The sequence below is a fragment of the Amia ocellicauda genome, chromosome 6 (genome assembly GCF_036373705.1).
Source record: "Amia ocellicauda isolate fAmiCal2 chromosome 6, fAmiCal2.hap1, whole genome shotgun sequence".
Taxonomy (NCBI): Eukaryota; Metazoa; Chordata; class Actinopteri; order Amiiformes; family Amiidae; genus Amia; species Amia ocellicauda.
In genome coordinates, this window is record NC_089855.1 from 3158352 (window position 1) to 3180024 (window position 21673).

Genomic DNA, 21673 nt, shown 5'->3' on the forward strand with positions numbered 1-21673 from the left:
GGGGTAAGCTGGCATCTTGGTAGGGATGTGGTGCTGCTTGTATGTAAACTACAGTGTGTTCAAGTCACCGGAAACTGAAGGGGCTCATTATGGACCTGGCTGCAAAATCCAGCGCGAGTTAACATGCGGCACAGCTGAGGAGGAAAAAGGAGAGACCATTAGAGAAAAAAACATTAAAGAAATCAATCTGCATACATCTTTCTATCCATTGATCTATCTATCTATTAGCTGGGTCTCTGCAGTGCCGGACCAAATAGCGACCAGACATGCAAATGACACGGTCAGCGTCACACCAGGCCCCGGCATCTGTGTAGTATTGTGTATCACCTGCATCGTACTCTATAAAGTTCAATGGGTACTCTGTCTGGTTTTTGCACACTGACAAATCCTACCTGTGATCATGCCTGGCAGGGGGGCGAGACAGCTGGCAGACGGTCTATGAATTTCTGTGCAGACCGACTGCAGCAATAGACGATGCCACAGGGATATACGGCAGATTTTTTTACAGCTCTGCTTCCAGCTGTAGGTGCCTGACCTGTTTAATCATCCTTTGCAGCTTCCAGTCCCCTCAGCAGTGTGGGAATGGCGTCTGGGTGTGGGGGGGCTGCCCTGAGACAAACCCTGACAGCAGGTCCCTCTCAGGGATGTGCTGCCTGCGCTGCGCTCCCCGATCCCTGGCTGTCTGGTCTCGGCCTGACTAATCCACACAGACAGCTATTTGCAGACTCATCTGATTTTCTTTTGGCTTGTGGGTTTCAGTTTTACATTGTTAAGTTATTTTTATCTCACCAATTAGACATCTGGAGCCCTTCGATATATGTATTGAATCCACTGTGTGTGTGTGTGTGTGTGTGTGTGTGTGTGTGTGTGAGTGTATGCATGAGTGTAGGCATGTGTGTGTGTGTGTTTGGGTGTGTGTGTGTGTGTTTGCGTGTGTGTGAGTGCGTGTGTTTGCGTGTGTGTGTGTGTGTGAGTGTGTGTGTGTGTGTGTGTGTGTGTGTGTGTGAGTGTATGCATGTGTGTGTGTGCGTGCGTGTGTTTGCGTGTGTTTGGGTGTGTGTGTGTGCGTGTGTGTGTGTGTGTGAGTGTGTGTTTGTGTGTGTGTGTGTGTTTGTGTGTGTGTGAGTGCGTGTGTTTGCGTGTGTTGTAATGGGTATTTGGATCTGGACTGTTTTTGTTTTTGTCTTGCGTGCACACAGAGCCGCTGCTGCTTTGCATTTCTACCATGCCAAAATTAAAATGGCAGCTCTTATTATGTGTGAGGTTAAAACAATCTGAAGACTCCTCTGGGGGAACTATGTCCTCGAGCCCCCAGTGACTGGCTGTGCTCATCTCACCCTCCGAGAGCTGCATGGGAATTATCATATCACATTCCTCTGTGGCCACGGCCATAGAGTATTGTAGACACACTGATATACACTGTGTAGCCAGATCTGCAGCTAAATGGTGTCTATAGCACTCATCTTCAGAAGGAATAGCCCCGCTGTCCCTCTGGAAAACCTGGCCTCTTCAAGGACAGCTCTGTCCCGTGTGAGTCTCTCACTCTCGAGTCTCTGCAGCGAGAGAGGCATAGGGATGTCGCACAGGAAAGCTCTAATTGACGCGAGTTGGGGGCCAATCCCAGTGCCACGGTAATCGTTCTGAACAGGGAAAAGACTCACAGATGTGCCCTGCAATACCCAAGTGCTGCTAAGGAAATACATGAACTCCTAGAGCCAGAGCTGGCCTTCTGTCATTCTCCCAAAACATTAAAAGTGAATAGTGGGAGGTCCCCTCGCCGGGCTCAACTACAGCTCTTGATGTTGATGTCGATATTGTGGGTACTTGCCCCCAAAATAAGGATACGAATGACTAAAAAGATAGATAGAGACAAAACCTTAACAGCAACAGCAAGAATGACAATAACTGCCAAAACAGGGCAGCACGTCTTTCCAGCAGAGAGATTCAAACCAGACCGATTGGCACAAAGCTTATCCTGGCCGTGGCTTTCATTGGGTTGTACAGCTTTGTGCTCAAAATCGCAGCGTCCGTATCTCGAGATCAGTGAGAGAGTGGGACTCCCGCACCAGGTCTGCCACTCGACGGCTCCCCCTGACCGCCTGAGAGATGGGGGTCCCACCCACCCACCACTCTCCCCAGTAACACTGTCCAGATGCGCTGCAGCTTTCCTTCCTTCGTTTTTCTTCCTGCAGCTCCGTCAGTCACACTGACATTCCCCAGGCCTGCCCTCAGCTCTCTGCCTCATTAATAAAGCTGCTCACACAATCCATCACAGAGACCCAGGACTCAGCAGCCCCGATTCGGAGCAACTTGTTGAAATGGTTGTCTGCTGGACGTGGGCTCCCCCTCCCTACCTCCTCAGATTTGGGCCGGCAGTGCAGTCTGTGACGCAGGAGGGAGAGGCGGCACCGGGACACGGGCTCTGGCAGCCGGACACACACCTTGAGTTCAGGTGAGCCGCCCCACAGCTGGCACGATGCAGGGAGAACACCAGAGAGGGTTTGTGATGTGCTGGTGATATGCTGGCCCCCCGAGAGAGGGACCACAGTCCACCCTGCTGCCAGATAGCCCCCTAGTCTCTGTCCTTGTGTTCATCAGCCGAATCTGCACATTGTGAACGCAGTCTCTGGAGACGTACCCCATACTGAGCAGGTACTATTGTACATACTGATGATCTGCTCTGCGTGTGTGTGTGCGTGTGTGATGTGGGTCGCTGAAGGTTGAATAGAACCCAAGAGCACAGTTAAGTCTGGCAGTCTGGATCCCTGACTGAATCACTGTCTGATTTACTGTAGGAAATACAAGCTAATCTATCGTGCTTTCCTTGCACTTCAGTCAGCCAAATGGTGTAAACAGGCTTCCTATGTGCAGAGTTGCAATTCAGAACAAGCTGCACTATACACACACACACACGCACACGCATGTACATATACATTACAAAGCACCAGAGGACAGAGCCGAGGCAGGATCGTCACTGGTATCTTGGGGTTCACGCTGCGTCTCCACTCCCCACTTAGAGACTGTCCACATCAACACGAAACTCCTTCAGCTCAGTCCATCCAGAGTCTGTTTTGGGGAGAGGTTTACCGAAGGTTTCCACAGTGAACGCGCACAGTTCAACTGGATTCTCTCCAGAGCCAGGGATCAGTGTCGTAGTGAAAGAAAAACAAAGGTGGACTCTGAGCAGTAGGTGTGGGTTCCTGGAAACGGCTCATCTGTAGCGGAGAGCAGGAGGTGGGGACACTCTGAGAGGAAGATATGGGTAGGGGGTCTGATCTCTGACGTGGAGAGGAGCTGTCCAGCCCAGTGTGGCGTCACTCCCCTCCAGGCAGGGTGTGGGCGTGGGTCTCGGGGTGGTTTCCTTCCTGAGTCCTGCCCCGGGGTGAGCGGTCGCCTTGGGCTCAAGGCAGCAGGGCTGAGGGAGGCGTCCTGTGAAAGCCCTGTGCGTACAGGACGGGGGCACTCCCAGAGAGCCCTGTCAGCAGCACATTAATCTACTGCACGGCCCAGAGCGGAGAGCTGAGCCCTGAGGGAACGAAGCCTCTCCTCGCCTCACAGCCCCTCCTGCAAACCAATGCATCTTCATCGAGAGCCGGGCGGCCATGCCAGCAGCCCTCACAAGTCTGCCCCACGTGGGTGTGCAGGGTCAGCCCATTCACCACCCCCCAACCATGACAAGTCAGGCAATAGATCTCCCTGCAACAGCACCAACCCCGTGGACGCGCTGGGGCGCAACTCTCTATGACTCCATTCAGCAGGCATGTGACTGGAGCTGCCCCCGTCTGGGCTTGGATTTGATTAGCTTATTCAATTTGCAAAGTTAGTATTTTCACTGTGAGTTGTTTCTTGAAACTTTGCGTATGACATCAGTTTCTGTAAGCCCACTCTCCATCCACACGGCCTGCATGCTGTCACTGCACGGGGGAAACAAGCAGCCTGTTTTGTAAAGTGCCGTTTGTGTTGAAGGGGAATGCCAGGCATTTCCTGCTGGCCTGGAAGGAACAGCATCTGGGTTAATGGGCACATTGCATGTCTTCTTATAATGCATCCCCAAATGAAAAAAAGATGTGAAGTTAATATACAACATGATGGTATCAAAGGCACATGGAACAACACGCTCATCTGCTGAGGGCTGAGAGGCAGCTCTGTCTATTTTAGGAAGTGACTTAGTCCTGGCTTTGCTCTCCTCTGGTCACATGTGGCCCAACAGCACACAGATCCTCCAGGAAACCTGCGTCCAGCCTGTGAAGATCTAAAGCCACCGTCCTTCCCTGGGAATCCATCATAAACCCAGCCACATCATCCAACAAGTCCATCACCCAGTCCGCACACCAGCTGGAAACCACAAAAAGAAAACGACCAAATGGGTGCCCAGTGTCCTGACCGTGACGCCCCATATCCCTTCCCCTCTCTGAGTGCGTGTGACAGGAACTGTACTGGGTGTTGAAGGGCAAGGACTGGCTTTCCAGGGAAATTATATGCAGCATCTAGGCATTGAGCGAGCTCCAAAAGAGAAACAAGAAGGAGGTAAACAATCACTTGTGAAGGAGAGGGGGATGAGTGGCGCTGGAGGAGAGACCCTGAGGAGGAGGAACATAGTTTACAGATGAGAGGAGCCCATTCACCCCATCGTGCTCGTTTGGTATCCATTAAGAACTAAGTGATCAAGGATCCTATCCAGTCTGTTTTTGAATGTTCCCAAATTGTCTTTTCAGCCACATCACTGGGGAGTTTGTTCAGACTGTGACGCCTCTCTGTGTGAAGAAGTGTCTCCTGTTTTCCGTCTTGAATGCCTTGAAGCCCAATTTCCATGTGTGTCCCCGGGTGCGTGTGTCCCTGCTGATCTGGAAAAGCTCCTCTGGTCTGATGTGGTCGATGCCTTTCATGATTTTGAAGACATGGATCAAGTCCCCACGTAGTCTCCTCTGTTCCAGGGTGAAAAGGTTCAGTTCCTCAGTCTCTCAGTAGGACTTTCCCTTCAGTCCTGGAATAAGTCTGGTTGCTCTCCTCTGAACTGCCTCTAGAGCAGCGATATCTTTCTTGAAGTGTGGAGCCCAGAAGGGAAGGGACAGTGAGAGTGAGATGTTGCTTCACACACTGCCATCATGCATTGGTTTACAAGATTTTATTGTCAGAAGCCATTTTCTATCACTTATGAATTAAAACAAGATGGGGAGCTCGTCTGTAATTAATTGGCGAGTCCGTTCAAGTGAAAGACACAAATACACTCTGATTCATCTGCAGTGGCAGGCGAATGTTCACTCCCCACCCTGTCGTAGCTCAGCTCCATCATCTGGAATCGGTTCTCCAGGCCCAATTAGTGCTCAAGAGACCATGAAACGATAACCTTTAATTAGTAAGTTAGTTTAATTATCAATATTTATTACCCTGGATGAAGTCGCTGTATGACATTGCTAGAAATGAAGGGTGTGAATTGTGTCATCTGCCACAGTATGTGCACACTAAGACACACACACACACACACACACACACACACACACACATACACACACAGACACACACACACACACACAGACACACACACACTCACACAGACACACACACACTCACACACTCACACACTCACACTCACACACTCACACACACACATACACACATACACACACGCACACACACGCAGACACACACAGACACACACAGACACACACACAGGATTCAAAGGCACCTCCCCTATAGGTTATTTGCATAATCCCCCTCCAGTTAGCTTTCATGAACAGTTGCTCCTGTCAGCAGGCTCTGGGTTCGCAGGTCAGAGGGCATCGTTTAGGAAGTGGGCGTGGTTAGACATCACCCTGAGGTCTGAACCGCCATGACCTTCTTCTCCAACAGGAGCATGTGTCATGTGCAGGGCTACTGTGCTGCTCCGAGTGAGCGGTGATTGCTTTTCTACACAAGTCTTGACAACGCCAGGGGTGTAAGCGATTGTTCTCAGTCTCATGACACCCTGCCTCCCTACCTGCCCTGTCACCTCCTCCGCTTCACAGACCCTTATCTCTGCCCCAGACCGGGCTCCTCTGTGTCCTGCTGTTATGCTAAGCAGCTGCTCTGAGCGCAGGCAGAGTCTGGGATGCCCATCAGGGCTGTGGACAGGAAGGCGTGCCAGGGTCGGGGGCAGCGACTGTACTAGAAGCGAAGTGGAAGTATAGCTGTGGAGAGGGCTGGGCAGGCGGGTGAGTCTCCCTGGGGTGGAGTCGTCTTCCGTACCAGGGTGAGAAGGTAGGCCAGGGCGGCGTCCGAAACGTGGTGCTGTGCTGGCAAGCCACCGCTCAGCCACACCGCCCCTGCCTCCGAGCCCAGCTGCCCCTCTGCCGGGGGCCTCATCGCTCCGCTTCTGAACTGCCAGGAGCGCACACGCAAAGACACGCACACACAGACACACACACAGACACCCACAGACTCACACGTGCAGAGTGACACACTGCCCCCACACTGACCCCCGCTCTGACCTGAGGCTTGCTCTGAGAAACAGGAGGCTGTGAGTAAGTCACGCGAGTCTGCGGCCTCTCCGTCTCTCCGCTCAGTTGTTTCAGTAGTCTGTGGTGAGGAGCACTCACAGCTGCTGACCCGGCCAGTCCTGTTAAAAATACTTTTAGTTATTTTTTTAATTTAAATGCCTATAAAAGCTCTTCTGCACTGGTCTCAGACATCCATCGTTTATGCACTACTATTTGCTACAGCAGATATCAGCATCTTTTACTGCCTTCCAGGGTCATTGTGCAAGACTACTAAAGTAACCATTAAAGAGATAACAATAATAACAATAAAACCCCTGACACATGCATTTTAAAACCCAGTAACTTCTCTGAATTCTGTCTCTCTTCCAGATGAGTTTCCTGTCTGCACACACAGCACGGGCTGTGGCAGGACGAGTCTCCGTCCCTCAGGGAGATGCAAGCTGTGTGTTTGGAGATGTTCCTCTGTATTGCAGGGGTGAATCCCATTACTGGTAACAAGTGGGGATTTTCATTTAAAAAGTAAATTAAAACAACGGGCCTCAGGAGTCTGCGGTTACAGGAGCGAATTACTCACTGAGCTGCTCTCTCAGCTGCTGACTGAGCAGCTGTCCAGATGTGGCTGCTCCTCTGATGCAGACCCTCATAACTGTGCCCCCCCCACCTCTCCTGCCAGCACACCTGGGGGTGAGGTCGGCTTCTAGTGCTGACACTGCGAGTGTCGAAATGGCAGGCATGTGGAAATAAAACAAACCACAGATTGGACAGAGATAAGGGAGCCAGGATCGTTGCACGTCCCGAAGAGGGTCAGTGACCGAGGATCAATTGCATGGATGTCCGAGAGGCACGACACAGTGGGCTTTCATGTCCTGTGAACAGACCCGACTCCCCCTATGGCTTCTGTCAGCTCCGAGACAAGCAGGACAGTTGTCAAAGATAACTAGCTGCCAAGATAAGAACAGATACTGCGGAACAGAAAGGAAAGTCAATACAAAGAATGATCGTTTCATCTTCTTCTTGGGGACTGAAGCACAATGCAGCTCGGTCTGGTCAATATTCAGGTCTGTCAGTCTTCAGTGACAGGGGGAGGCCGGGGGATTGATTGTGTCTACTGATCTGCCCTTCCCAGGGAATGCCCAGCTTCCTGTCTTCCAGTGGGGTCTGGAGTCACTTCCTGGCGGGGGCTCCTGACGCGTGGCCACTCTGTGCCGAGGCTTCGGTCTCTCGCCGGGCCTGAGGCCGGAGTCAGCAGTCGCACGGACAATCCCCGGGAATGGACATAAACGTCAAGGCTGTGTGTGTGTGTGTGTATGATTGGATTGCGTCACAATTGTAGAAAGCTGACAGACAATGGAATATGGGGAGCAACTCCTGGATGAAGAATCAAGCAATGTGTGTAGAATCCATTTTATGCTGCACTAGGATGGACCTCATTGAGTTTACATGAACAGACTAAAGCCTCCCTACATCTTTAATTTTATACTGCGGACCTCGGAAACCTGGCTCTCAGATCCAAACTGACATTTCTCTGGGAGGCTCCTGCCAAACACTGGCCTCAGCCTGTGGCCCAGACACCGACAGCCTCGAGCCACAGGTCATTTCTTACATCCTGTAAGAAGCATATTCTGTTTCTCACAGGTTATTTTTTCCCTTAATTTCCTACTAAAACACCAGTTTCCTTTATTCCTGGAGCCCTTTTTAATGTTTTCAGTTTACAGGAAGATCTGCTGACTCTTATTCTCTGGGTTTTATTATTGTTCTTTTGATCTGAACCAGATGAACCAGTGCAGAGTCATGGGACACGGCAGCCAGCTGGAGAGGAGGACACTTGTTCAAGAGCTAGAGAGAGGTCTCCTTGCTTGGTTTATTCCTGACCTCTGACGTGTATTTGCTCAGGCAGGTTGATATGAGAGAAACTATTCTGGGGTCCTGCTGAGCACAGAAACACAGAAATCCCGAACGGCTGAAGGAAGAAGGGGGCTGGGAGACGCGGGGGGGACGAGGAAATGGAAAACAGATGGGTGGCCGTGACAGACCTGGCCCGTGCTAAATTTATGCTTAAGGTGCGAAGGGTTTAGTGGGAAACTACACACCTTAAAAACAATGCCAGGAGCACTAAACTGCCCCAGGAGGCAGAGAGTGCTGTACATCAACAGCCAGCCCCCATCCCTCTCCCCACCACTCAGTTTGCTGCAGTCAGCAGCCCTGGTCCCGGGAGCGGTGCTGCTGACCTGGAAGACAAGCAGCCGCTGGACTCTGTCTACACCTCACTTGGCAGCAGGCAGCGTTGGATCCGACTGCACTTACTGTGTTGGCCGTGCTTTGCCTTTCATTCGCCGTGCATCACTATCAGATGCGTTTGCCTCGGATGACGAAAGCACCGGTCTGTGCCGAGGAGCGGGCAGCGTGTCGGCGTCCTGGCCCTGCACCGTGTGCGCTGTGGAGTGTTGCACATTGTCTCCGACTGGTGCCAAATGGAAAGTGCCCACTCCCCCTGGGTAAAAGCTCCCAGATGTTAAAAGAGTTAGTGTGTGTCACAACTGTGCGCGCCCAAGCCCGGCCCCCAGCCCCCTGGAGGGGGTGAAGAGTGTGTGCGTCTGACTACTGAAACATGATGCTCACAGAAACAACACCACCACCACCAGAGGGAGGAAAGCAAAGCTATGGAACAACACACACATACTGAGAAGAGGAGGAAGGAGGGAAGAGGCTTCAGGCACCCCGTGCATGTTTCTGTGTGTGGTTTGCTTTGCCTTTGTTTGCCATCTTTGGTGGAAACCATGTGGCCAGACGTGACTCCCAGTTCACACCAGAGCTCAGACACTGTGGGGGAGGGGATGGCCCCCAGGTGTGCTGTCAGGAGAGGTGGGGGGGGCACAGTTATGAGGGTCTGCATTAGAGGAGCAGCCACATCTGGACAGCTGCTCAGTCAGCAGCTGAGAGAGCAGCTCAGTGAGTAATTCGCTCCTGTAACCTGGAGCTGTGCTGGTTCTCGGAGTGCCGGGGTTCCGGCGCGAGGGTCCGGCGCAGCAGCAGGAAGAGAGTTCCACGAGAGGACTTCCTCACATCCGGCAGATGGATTCCAGCACAGGCCGAAGCCAACGGACAGGCAGCGGGTACATCCCTGCAAACCATCTAACCAGATGTTGGCCGCTGGATACTGTCACACTGGTTAAAATTCACGAGTGCAGATTTTTCCTTCACCTCTCCACCACAAGCCAGCTCTGGGGAGTACAGGCTAACACCGTCCACAGCTGTGCGTCCCCCCCTCCCGCCCCGCTGGCCGGCTCTGTGTGGAGACCGGGGCCAGGGCTGAGAACGGCGAACACAGACATGTTGAACATGCTCTTGGCAGGTTGAGAGTTTCCACTTCAGAGCAGACTTCCTTGTTTTCTTTTCGTTTTTTCTTTCCTTCAGTCAATGGGGGTGGGGGGAGGGGACTTGTGTTATGATAGAACCACAAAGAAAAAAGAAAAAAGCGTTAATTAGGATCTTAAGTGACCATGAAACTTCACAGTTTGAGATTAAGGTCTTTGATGTTGCTTTCGTAAAAGGAAAAGAAAAGGCCTTCTATGGCAACACAGAGCCTCGAGGCAAACTGAGTCCAAATACATTGTAGACAATCGGAGACATGGAGTCCAGGCATCTCGGCGCCCCCCCCAGGTCAGTGTTACTCTCACTGGCGAACTTTCTGCGGAGTCAGGGGGCGTAAAACAGCCTGGTAACACAGGGAGCTCGGGATTCCCCCTCCTCTGGCCCAGGCCTGGCTGAAGTTGATCTGGGTGCCCCCATTGAGTGTTTCTCTGTCCTGGACTGAACCTCACAGAGTGCAGCTCTGCAGAGACACAGTGGTGCTCTGTGACGGAGATGAAGACGGAGAGAGACCGGGCCTGTCGGGCAGCATGAGAGGATCACATGTCCGGGCAGCAGCAGAACCTGAGCAGTGCAGGAAGACAGGCAGTATGAGCCCCTTGACCTGCTTCCTCTAGTGCCGGCTCCTCGCGGTGCAGTGGCATCACTTCTCTGGGCTCTCGGTGGTGTCCAACACTCCCTACGGTCGGAGACTTCTCTGACCCATGCTTAGATCTGAAACCTCCCGAGTGTCTCAGACTTGAGTGCTGTCTCCAGCTCCCATCTCTCATTAACATTAACTCCTGTGGGGTTTGTTTGTTTGTTTATCTCAGCGTAGTCTGCATAACCCAAAATGTGCCTTTGAAGTGCCAGAGGGCCCCGATCATGATGGGTAATGGCACTGGATCGGTTCCGGCCCGCTCTACAAGGAGAGGGCCTGTTTGTTTTTGTTGGCAATCAGTCGGGAGAGGGGGTTAATTGTTAATTGTTCGTTGTGTGTTTCTGGATCAAAGTCCCCACCCATTCCCACACGCACAACCGGGCGGCTTCCATTCGCTCACTGCCTCTGTGCGTGTCTGTCAGAGGGTCTGCAGGGATTGTGTAGGAAGATGTTTATTTTAATCCCTTTCCTGGAAGAGAATGCGCTCTTACTACTGTCCCCCCGCTCCATCAGTCTGTGTGGAGGATGGGGGTGGGCTGAGGTCTCTCGCTCTCTCTCTCTCTCTGTGTCTCAGTCTCTCTCACTCCCACCTGGGGTTTCACACCATGACAAATCAGACATTGTTTCTTTGCTGACATCAGAGGAAACCCGAATGGCCGTGGCAAAGTAGAAGGGGATGCAAGCAGGAAGCGGGCGGTAAAAGCCCAAGCAGTTTGCACACACTCGCCAAATGCTTACAACATCGGCAGCAGCAGCAGCTCCCAGTTCACCGATTGAGTGGAAGCAGGTGTCTCTGTGTGTGTGTGTGTGCGTGTGTGCGTGTGTGCATGTGTGTGTGTGCATGTGCGCGTGTGTGTGTGTGTGTGTGTGCGTGTCGTCTGGAGGGCTCTGTGAAGTGGGTGATTGAAACGCCTCAGATGAGGTTCACATTCAGCATCCAAACACTTCTCCAGGCTTGTTATTGTGCTTTTCATGCCAGTCGATGCATTGGCTTTCCTGTACCAAAACAGCTCCTCATAAACCGGACAAATGATTAACATGTTTTGGGGAAAAAAAGGGTTTACCAACCACTCTCTGGCATGCGTGTCTGCATAGAAGGAAAACACAAATCAATAACAGCTCTAAATTCAAGAAATGGCAGCTTCCTGCAGCGTTCTCTCAAATTACAAACCGAGAACGGGGCCAATGAATTCAGCCTCTGGCAGCGCAGTGTGACAGGTGAAGAAAGACCCGTGGAAATTGAAGTGAACGGCTCATTGAAAGCGGGTGAATTCTGGAAATCCGCAAGTGTTAGAAGAGAAAAACAAATACGTTCTGCCTTTCCTCATTAACACATCTATCTCTCTCTCGATTTCTGTCACTCCCTTCTTCTCTCCCTCACAGTCCCTCCATGTTTCGGTTCCTTCCTCCCTCTTGTACTCTTGCAGTCTGCATGTCTGTTTATTTGTATCCACTCCCCCTGACAGCAGGCAACAGGTGGGAGCACAGGAACCCCTGTGGACACGGTCCGCAGTCACGGCTCGTAAAGCGGATGAGAACAATGGCCGTGGTGCCCCGACTCGCGTGAGAGCAGTGCCGCTGGGCTGGGCAGGAGCCCTGGGAAAGAGCCAGGCCCCTAGGGACAGGGCCAACACCGACACTGCCAGCCAGCTGAGAGCCACGCTGTCTGTCCCAATCTCTGACTCTCTCCATCTCTCTCAAAATACAAATTAGCATGACTTATTTGTCTTTGGTGTCGCAACAGTACTTATAGTACAGAACATAATGATACATGTCAAAACATGGATTTTGAAAATATAAACAAGTAAATGATAATTACTCTCCACCCCCCCCCTCTCTCTCTCACGTAGTGGATTCTGGGCTCTCAGTGTCTGGGAACCCACTTGCGTCTCCAGAGGACTGACGGTCTGCAGTTGCTCTGTGACTCAGTGGGACTGTAAGTGGGCAGGACCAGTGCTGCGTGACGACGGACAACCGAGACAGATTCTCTTTTATGACCTCCCTTGATGCTCCTTCTATGCTGCACTGATGCGAACCTGAAGACAATAAAGGAGGATGGGATGGAAAAAAACAGGATGCCGGTCATACAAACTACGATTCTCAGGGTTTGTTTCTCACTGGAGAGGACAGTGGAGATTCGTCTTGCTGAAAAAGCTGCATCCGTAACCCATCTGTCCCGTACAGGAGCAGCTTGACTATCCGAGATCTCTCTCTCTGTCCTATTATGGAACTGTGAAGGCACCAGAATACATGCATATATATTTGTATAAGCTGCATTCGATTAGCCAGACGCCCACCGTGTTCTCCAAGACAGTTCCTTCAGTTTAAATTCCTGATTCCATGAAGCTGGTCACTAAGGTGGGGCTGAGCACATCACTCTTAATCTGACAAGAGGGGGTGGATTGAATTGATTGCTTGATTGTAGTGCATCTTAATCCAGAACTTTGAGATGGATTTTAACAGCCTGAGAAGTTAACAAAGCATTTCAAACCATCCACTGTTTTGCAAACTGTATTTGACCCAAATGTTTTTTCTTTAACACCTCACAGCTCCCTCTGTCTGGCCTGCCAGACTCTCTCAGTCAGTGAGGAGTCATGCTTGTAAAACTCACACGCTCATATTGAAACCCTAGAAGAAAATTGGGCTTGAATGCCCTGCTCTTCTCCAAGAGCTGAGCTGTGCATCTGTGATTACGGCAGAGAGACACGGCCTGCTCTGTACATGCAACCAAACATGGTGCTGCTCTGTGGAGGGAAATAAAAGGTGCTATAAATCATTAAAGGATGGGAGGAAAATGAAGACAGGAAAGGAAAAAAACAGAAACAAATGTATCTTGACCAAAAAAGGAGCAAAAACCAGGATCTAAAATGATCTAAGGAGAGGGGTAATAAACACGAGTCCAGGAGAGGGGAGCCGTCCACAGTGGGGTCATAGGACTGGCATCACAGAGCCAGAGGAGGGTTGGCGGCCAGGATCCCTCGTTCAGCTCAGGGCTTTTAAAATTCCTGAGCTGCTCATGTTAATTTAATAGCACTTCCACTCTGTAACAGTACCATAGCGCTTCTCAGGGCCGTTGACTCCGCTCTTGCTCACGGCACCCACAGATTGAGTTTCCCTCACTGCGTGTGACGCACACATGGGTTTCAAAACACAGAACACCTCCTAGATAGGAACGGAGCTCCTCAAAAGGGTGAACTACCAGTGGATTCCCAGTCAGGGACCTTGAATGCACCTGGGGCCAGAGTGTGGGGCAGATTTTTACTAATAATGGGATGTCTGCACTGAACATGAATACTTGGCAGAATACTACGTCTGGAGGAGGGTTGGAAGAACATAAGAACATAAGACAGTGTCCAATGGAGAGGAGGCCATTCGCCCCATCGTGCTCATTTGGTGTCCATTAATAACTAAGTGACCAAGGATCCTATCCAGTCCTCTAATGTTCCCAAATTGTCTCTTCAGACACATCGCTGGGGAGTTTGTTCAGATTGTGACGCCTCTCTGTGTGAAGAAGTGTCTCCTGTTTTGTCTTGAATGCCTTGAAGCCCAATTTCCATTTGTGTCCCGGGTGCGAGTGTCCCTGCTGATCTGGAAAAGCTCCTCTGGTTTGATGTGGTCGATGCCCTTCATGATTTAGAAGACTTGGATCAAGTCCCCAAGTAGTCTCCTCTGTTCCAGGGTGAGAAGGTTCAATTCCCTGTGTGCCCAAGCATTTTCACCAGCACCTTCTACTCTTGGGTCTTCCAGCTCACCAGGAGCGGAGGGACTGCCAGGCGTGTACCGTTCCACCCTCACTGTGCAGGCTGGCATACCAGGATCCTGCAGTGAGCAGCCAGAGAGGGGGACGATCAGTATTGGATTAGGATTGTGCAAGACTAGTGCCCCATGGTGTTCCACAGGAAACGCCACTGAACACTGAGATCTGAAGGATTTTCACAGAGCACTAGTGTGCCAGGAAACAGACGCGCTGTACAGCGAGTGAAAGACGCAGGTGCGGCCTCACCCACATGTGCTCCGAAACATACCTGGCACAGATCTTCAGACTCCCGCCCCGACTCCAAAATAAAAGCAGGAACATAATTGCGTAATATTACGGCAGGTTCTGTTTTCAATTAACTTGTTTGTTCATAACTTAAAAACCGAGTAGAAATAGTAGAGAGGTGATATCATCTCAAGTTAGGTGCAATGCAGGACAAGAAAATATAGGGGCAGACAAGTTACCCAACTGTTCAAAACAAATACATCATGAAACCTAAAGCAACACACAATGCTTCAATGAAATGTGTAATGTGCTAATCCCAGCTCTCGTTGGCAACTTTTTCCTCCTTGCATTTCTTGGAATGTGTGATACATGCCCTGTATGGAAACACCTATTCATCCCAGCGCTGCTCCACAGGCCAGACCTACCTCCCCACCCACTGATATATATTTCACTATATTTCTGTGTAGAAGTAAATAAACCGCTGTCCTCAATCTATCCACATTGCACGTTAATTTTATAATCGCCTTTAAAACTTATGAATGGAAAACAGTCATGGCACTGCCAGTATAGTGGGATCATGTTTTATACATTGGAATTTATTCTCATTAATGTCTGACACTAACCGTATAAAACTCTCGACTGTAGCACACGCTGTCAGCTTGAGTCCTTGGAAAAGTATAAAAACAAGTCTGTAATGTTTTCTTGAACAGCACGAGAAAAGCTCTGCTGTGTCATAACAAATCAACATGTCATTATTTATGTGAAAAGTGAAGGTACAGGTTTCATCTATTTGAAGTCCAAGGAATAACAGGAAGACTACAAAATATTAGAAACAGTCTGGTTCTGATTTCCAGCAACCCAGACTAGTATTAGGTTCCAGTCTGAGTCTCCAGTGCTTTTTGTTATTTATGTATTTATTTACTTAGCTCCATTCATGCCAAATGCAACTCAGAGAGCTTTTTTATGTCATTAAACATAAAAATAAAATACAAATACAGGTCAAAATAATCCCCAAAAATATCGCATTAGTCACAAACATATAAATCACTCAAACAAAAATAAGCAGAGGGATAAAACCACCACAGCACATTGAAAATCTATAAAAATGTGTTTCCAGTCTTTTAAAAGGATGAAGTGATGGTGCCACTCTGATCAGATATGGCAGAGAGTTGCTCAGTCTCAGTCTCTCCTTTTCCATTGCTTTTTTATTTATTTTGGGGTGCAGAGAAGTCTTCTGCCAGCCGACCTCAGTGGACGTGCAGTTGATCAGATGAAAGCATTTGTTACATAACTAGGGGCCTTTCCATTTCCATTAGTGGATTGTACGTTAATAAAAGCATTTTAAATCAATCTGAAAACATACTGGAAGCCAGTGTAGTGAAGCCAGCAATGTAGAGATACGGGACCACAATTGCGGCCCGGAAATCCACACAGGACGACCGGCCCACAATGGAGTCAAGCGGCCCACCAAACTAAAAATGGTATTTGCCAGAATTGCCCAATGGCCAGTCCGCCTTCATTTCGTGTCCATCTGTCAAGAAAGATAATTTCCACAAGTAGACGCCTTTAAATAATTTCCACATCTGACAAGCGCTACAGTGGCGAACAGGAGAATACATTTCACACACACTACTTTTTAAATGAATAGGAAAAGCAGCTAGAAACACAACAGAAAACAACAATTCTGAGCTGGAAGTGAGGTACCGAGCCACGAACAGAGCTTTTCTCGACGGCCCTGGAATGATCCCTGCGTGCGCCGAGCCAGGCTTTCATTACAGTAAGATGGAAACTCCCGAAACCACAGGCAGAGCTGCGCAGCTCCGCAGCCCCGACGCTGCCGTCACCGTTTCCCAGCAGCTCAAAGGAAACCACAAGCCAGTCAAACACAATAACTAAGACAATCAGAACGGAACCTCTAAACATATTTAGAGTAAAAACAATAGCAAAAAATCCCTGCTGCTGACATTTTCAGACACAAAACAGAGGAGTTCATGGGAAGTGCCTCATGTGCGCTGGACTGAAAGGAAAGTGTTGACCCCGATTCTCGTGATGCCACATGAGACGTCTTCAAGCCTCAAATTAATAACAACCGTGATCCCGGACAGTATCGGTGCAGTGGCCCTTGGTGGACTGCGTTACAGCTCTGTATGATGGTGTAGCAGGCTGGGGCCGGCCTGGTGCTGTTTGGCCCCTGAGACTACTAACAGATGACCGATCCAAACAGCAAACCCTTATTTTTTTGGGGAAATCTATATTTTAGAATGTGTAAAGGTCACTAGTGAAGCAGAACCGATCATCACGTTACTGGTTTTCTTCATTGATACAATCCTCTGCCACCATGAATGCTACAGTGGCTCTCAGAAGTATTCACCCCCTTGGACTTGTCCACATGTCATTGTGTTACAACATGAAACCAGAATGGATTTAATCAGGAGTTTTTGCCACTGATCAACACAGAAATGTCCATAATCTCAAAGTGAAAAATAGAATCTGCAAATTGTTCTAAATTAATTACAAATACAAAGCAGAAAACACCTGAATGCACAATTAATCAACCCCTTTAGTCAATATTTGGTAGAGGCACCTTTGGCAGCAATTACAGCCATGAGTCTGTGGATAAGTCTTTACCAGCTTTGCACATCTGGACACAGCATTTTCTGCCCATTATGCTTTGCAAAATTGCTCAACCTCCATCAGGTTGGATGGGAACCTTTGGTGAACAGCAATGTTCAACTCTTCCCACATATTCTCAGTTGGATTGAGGTCCGGGCTTTGACTGGGCCACTCCAGGACATTGACCATCTTGTTTTTTGTGGCTTTGGCTGTATGTTTGGGGTCATTGTCCTGATGGTCTCGTGCAGACTTCAGCAGGTTTTCTTCCAGGATTTCTCTGTACTTTGCTGCATCCATTTTGCCCTCTATCTTTACAAAATTTCGAGACCCTGATGCAGAGTAGCATCCCCACAGCATGATGCTGCCACCACCATGCTTCACGGTAGGGATGGTGTTCTCCGGATGATGTGCGGTGTGAGGCTTGCACCAAACGTACCGCTTAGCGTTGAGGCCATAAAGCTCTATTTCGGTCTCATCAGACTAACACTTCTTCCTCCACTTGATCTCAGAGTCTCCCACATGCCTTCTGGCAAACTCTAGCCCAGATTTGATCCGAGTTTTTTTCAGCAATGGCTTTGGTTTTGTCACTTTCCCATAAAGGCCACTTTTGTGAAGAACCCGGGCTATTGTTGCAGTAGCACAGTGTCTCCCAGCTCAGCCGTGGAAGGCTGTGACTCCTTTAGAGCTGCAATAGGCCTCTTGGTGGTCTCCCAGACTAGTGCCCTTCTCAGCTGGATAGGACAGCCTGATCTATGTATATTCACAGTTGTTTCATATTCTCTCTATAATGGACTTTACTGTGTTCCAGGGGATATTCAATGCCTTGGAGATGCTCTTATACCTACCCCTGATTGGTGCTTTTTTGCATTGAATGGTCTTGATGTAGTTTTTGTTAGGAATTCTACTAACCAACTGTGGGACCTCCCAGACACAAGTGCATTTACCCTGAAATCATGTGACACACCTTAATTGCACAGAGCTGGACTAACTAACTAACATTCAACTAATTATTTGACTTCTAAAGACAATTGGTTTCACCACAGCTCAATCAGGTGTGTCATAGCAAAGGGGGTGATTATTTATGCAATCAAATATTTTTTTGGTATTTGTAATTAATTTAGAAATATGTGCAGATCATATTTTTCACTTTGACATTATGGACATTTCCTGTGTTGATCAGTGGCAAAAACTCCTGATTAAATCCATTCTGACGTCATGTTGTAACACATTGAAATGTGGAAAGTCCAAGGTGGGTGAATACTTTTGTGAGCCACTGTATATTTGTAATGATGTCTTGGAAAGTAGGGAGCAATATGATGTCATGTGATATTGTTTTTCCATTGTTACCATTTACACGCGTACGCAAATGCCATGGACTTGGTGCTCAGCTGCTGGGGTTGTGGGAAAAACAGAGGAGTTGGCACGAGAACACTGTTTTGTCTTCACCGTCATCGGATCCGGATACGTTGAGTCACCAGCGATTCACAGGGCTCTAGCTCTGCTGTCTGCCAAGTGAAACACGAGGCCAGTGCCAGTGCCAGTGCAGCACCCCCCTCCGCAGCTGTGCCAGCCAAGTCTTGGGATGCGCTGCCACACAATGGTCAGGTAAAGCTGTGCTCGAATTAGACACACAAACACTTTCCCTGTTTATCTCTTAAGTACAATTAAGACTGGGGTCAAGCAAGGAACTGTCTGAACGCCCCTGAGCTCTCTGCTTGTCTTCTCGTCTCGCCTCAGCCCGGCTCAGAGAGAAACTTGAGCGCGGATTAGTGTTTCAGTGCTGCAGAGACACGGCTGCTTTGACACACGCAACGAGATCATATTACCATGCTCCTGTTTGTGTTTTCTCTCTCCGCAACATTACTCCTGTAAGTGATGCTTGGGTAAAGGGTCATTGGTGGAAAACCATAACGATACAATAATCAAGTGACTCTCAGGCCGCCCCGCTGCACGCCCAGAGCTGGGCTCAGCGCTGTGGGTCTCGCTAGCATTTCACATGGAGAGATTTGATCAAAGCCTACAGAGCTGGTTAATTTTCCATTGAGGGTAATGTAACGCACCAGTGTTAGATTGGAAACGGCATTGCTGTGACCACAGACGCCACCCTCAGCCCCCCAAACACACACACATGTATGCACAGACAGATACACACAACCCTGGAGAAGACTGGCAAAGTTCAAGTCAACCCACATAAGCAAAACAAAAAACAAAAGCAAGCTGTCTGAGCGGTGCGTTTTTACAGTGTTTACGGGTGTGTGGAGACATCATTGCAAAAGAGCCGTTGTTGGCTTATCTGCGTCGGAGAGGGAAGCATGGCCAATTTCAAGTGCAGCTTGTGCTCCATTAGCACTGAGAGTTGCTCTGTTCCTGGCCTGCAGGCTTTGCACAACACAGGCAGCTTGTGGCTCCAGACCAGACCTCCTGCTCCTGCACAATAAGTCAGACCTGTGTGTGTGCGTGTGTGTGTGTGTGTGTGAGGGGGTGGGAGACTTCCATTAAACATCTCATCTCAGATGTTCCGCATTCTACAACCATGACAGCTACTACTTTGAATAGTGACAGACCAAGAAACAACCTTGGCTCAGTCCTCATGTTCATATTTATTACAGCCAGTAACATCGATCGAAGTTAAAATGATCGGATTGTGTAAAAGTCGACTATCTGGACACTGTCTCTTTAACTTTACCTTCACAGTAATTGGGCTTCAAGGCATTCAAGACGGAAAACAGGAGACACTTCTTCACACAGAGAGGCGTCACAATCTGAACAAACTCCCCAGCGATGTGGCTGAAGAGACAATTTGGGAACATTCAAAAACAGACTGGATAGGATCCTTGATCACTCAGTTATTAATGGACACCAAACGAGCATGATGGGGCGAATGGCCTCCTCTCCATTGGACACTGTCTTATGCTCTTATGTTCTAACAGTGTCTCTCTCGGCATCGTGTGATCCAGGGAATGCGTTTCCCTCCCAGCTGACAGCACAGCACAGTGACATGTTTTCATGATGGCTTCCTGGCCTTACCGGAGGACACTGGCAGCACTGCAGGGGCTGAGGGGCCATGCTAACAGGTGAGGGGAAGATCTGAGGACTGTTAATTAACAGGAATACTGCGGAGGATTACACACATGATCAAACAGCAATGAAGACGAGCAGCAGCAGACTTGCAATGAAAGGGCGATTGTCCCGACCCTCCAGTCTGTCACCGGCGCTGCAGTGAGCAGAGAGGGAGGGAGCGGGAGGCAGGGGGCGAGGTACCTTGAGAAAACAGGAAGCTTTTCAGGAATCAAGTAGCGCAGGGAGAAATAACAGGATGGAATTCAGCAGTTCGGCCAGGAAATTTACACGAGGCATTTGGACTGATAGAGAAAGGAATGCTGGGTGTGTGCCAGGTCCATATAAAGGAAACAGGTCCCACTAAACCCTGAGGGTGCTGAAAGGGCTTAGGCACATATGTTGGCACAGCTGGCACTGGGTAAACTGGGTTGCTTTTGAAACAGAATAAGCAGATTGGGTTTGTTCAGAATCAACACTTTGTTCAGACCTACACTGCTTCCCGTGCTGCTGTTATCTAGCGTGTTTTAATATCCTAGGGCTTCAGCATAGAGTGACTGACAGAATCCACACAGCGCTCAGTTGGTACGTAGACGACCACACGATCTGAGCTCAGGCCTCTGAACAAGCCCCGGCCAGAGCCAGGGTCTCCGATTGCACACGTTGACTATGTGTGGGTTTGCAGGAAGTCAGTGTCAGAAATGTGTTGTGGGGCCTGTGCAGACATTAATGCCTGCTCTTCACCATATCAGAACACAATGACAGATCCTGACCATGTGATGTCAAGAATGCACATCCATTTTTCAAGTTGTAATGTACAGAAACCTCTCAAAAAAAGTTAATGATTGATTGAAAGTGTCCCACCATTGTAGAACCACATTGTGCTGTACCAGATTTCATCCCCGCAACACAGAAAGCCTGCTGAAGAAGTCTGGACCTCATACTACCATTATCCCTGCCTAGTCCTTTTCCATTTTATTTGCAAGTAGAAAAACAAGACTCAGAGCCCTTGAATGCACTGGATTATGCCCACTCATACACTGGAAGAGGAAGAGCAAGTAAACAGATGATGCTGTGGTCAGTCCTCCAGCTGCCCTGAATGGCTCACTATTGTAAGAGGAAACTTAACTCAACAAGCTTGTTTATACCTTCCCACACACACAAGCCCAGTAGATAAACTAATCACTGAGAAAGTGAAACAGGAAAGGAAAAAAGACAAGCATCCTTTAAGTAGAGCCGGGGGGGGGGGGGGGGGTCCCATGCCCTTTAAGAAATACAACATACATCAGCTCAGGAATACAGACAGAGAAGTGAGAAGTATAAGTCTGCATGCCCCTTTAAACACTAGCCTCTTCAACATGTGGATAATTGGTTGATTTGCTGGCCTATAAGAAGAAAGCTTTCCCATGAATTCTCATGCCATTCAGTCAGCCCAACCCAACCCAACCCAACCCAATCCAACACAACACACAGGGAGCTTCATTACAACTTAGACAGGAGCTAATCACCCTGCCACCCAGACCCAAGAGAAACTGG